Here is a 2,120-nt window from a genome sequence, read left to right as displayed (position 1 = left end):
TGGTTGGTGATTTATTATTTTGCTGAATTTTTTTTTTTTTTTGGTTTTTCGAGACAGGGTTTCTCTGTAGCTTTGGTGCCTGTCCTGGAACTAGCTCTGTAGACCAGGCTGGCCTCGAACTCACAGAGATCCGACTGCCTCTGCCTCCCGAGTGCTGGGATTAAAGGCGTGCGCCACCACCGCCCGGCTTTGCTGAATTTTTTATATATATAGTTTTGCTAAGTAGCCCAGAATAATGTATTGGCAATGTGGCTGGTGATTATTTAGTTTGTTGATATATATGGTTTTGCTAAGTAGCCCAGGCTGGTCTTCAGTTTACTGTCCAGTTCAGGCTGGCCTTGAGTTTGCAATGATCTTCTCAACTCATTCTCCTAAGTACTATTATTACAAGTGCGTACACCATTCCTGATTCATATGGATTTTATTGTACTGCATTAGCGCTGTCTCTCTCTCTCTCTCTCTCTCTCTCTCTCTGTATGTGAGTGTGAGTGTGTGTGTGTAAGTATGCACATGTGGATTTGTGTGTAAGTATAGGTGGAGAGGTCAGAGGTGTTGGGTCTCATCTTTAATCTTATTTGAGAAAGGGTGTCTCCTTTTGACACTATATACACCTGAAGAGCTTGCTCATACATTTCAGGGATTCTCCTGTCCCTACTTTTTACCTGGCTTCAGGAGTACTCGGACTACAGGTTTACGTATTTATGCCTAAATTTAGATCGAATCTGGTGATTCAAACTTAGATCCTCAGCTCGTGTGGCAGGCACTTTTACCCGCCGAGTCTTCTCTGTATAGATATCTGAATAAGCATTTATTTTATACTATCTCTGAAATAAAGATTTGGTGTCTCTATAGAAAGCAAACAAACTAACCAATTAGTAAAGGTAAAATAATTGGTGAATATTTTGGTAGATCTTAATTTTGAAAAACTTCGCAGTTATATACAAAATTAAAGAGATTATAACAAATCTTACTCAAGACATCATCTAAACTTTGAAGTGAACTATTTTGAAAAACAAACAGTTTATTTGACTGTATCTATTTTTCTAACTCCATCTTCAGATTAAGAAATAGTGGTGATTATATCATATTCTAATTGCAAGAGTCTGGGTTATTATCGTTATGTAACTGGTCTCAGGACACAAGATAACTCCTCGAGAGGTAAACTGTCATTTGTTAGTTAAGGTTTCTGTGAAGAGACACCATGACCACAGCAACTCTTATAAACGAAAAATACTTAATTGGGGTGCGTACATTTCAGAGGCTCAGTCTATTATCACCGTGGTGAGACATGGCAGCATGTTGGCAGACATGATACTGGCTACATCTTGATCAGACAGCAACAGGAAATGGTCTGAGACAAAGGGCAGTATCTTGAGAATAATGAGATGTCAAAGCCCACCTCCACAATGACAGACACACTTCCTCCAACAACACCACATCGACTTCAACAAGGCCACACCTGCCAATAGTTCTTCTCCCTTTGGGGACCATTTTCTTTCAAACCACCACAGCGTCCAGACAAACTCAGACTCATGCTCCCATGTCCCTGTGTGGAATGGAATGGAGGTTAGAATGCATAAAATTACTTTTTAGCATAACTAGAATCGTTAAGTTTCTTAACCAATTACTTTCACGTTTTGGGTGATGAATGAGAAACAGAATACTACACAAGATGGAACCCATACCTGATACTGCATTGGTGACCAAGAACGAGAGTCTAGAAGGCCCAGAGACCTGGGTAAAACTTAATACTGCTAGTCTTAAAAAATGTAGTGATAAATGACTCTTACTGACATTCTGCTGTACTCATAGATCAGTGCCTTGCTCAGCCATCATCCAAGAAGCTTCCTCCTGCAGCAGATGGGAACAGATGCAGAGACCCACACCAGACATTGTACACATACACACACGAGAGACAGAGAGACAGAGCTCAAAATACTCATCTCTAAATGGGATGTATCCATCAAATCCTCTCTCCTCAGGTTTCAGGGAACTCTGTGGAAGAGGAGGGACAAAGAATGTGAGAGCCACAGGGGACTGAGGACATCCAGAGGAAAAGGCCGCCTAAATAAGCTGAACAAAGTTTGAATCCCCAGTAAACACACACACACACACACACA

The sequence above is a fragment of the Microtus ochrogaster genome, chromosome 24 (genome assembly GCF_000317375.1).
Source record: "Microtus ochrogaster isolate Prairie Vole_2 chromosome 24, MicOch1.0, whole genome shotgun sequence".
In the NCBI taxonomy this organism is placed as follows: domain Eukaryota; kingdom Metazoa; phylum Chordata; class Mammalia; order Rodentia; family Cricetidae; genus Microtus; species Microtus ochrogaster.
This window is presented reverse-complemented; position numbering follows the sequence as displayed.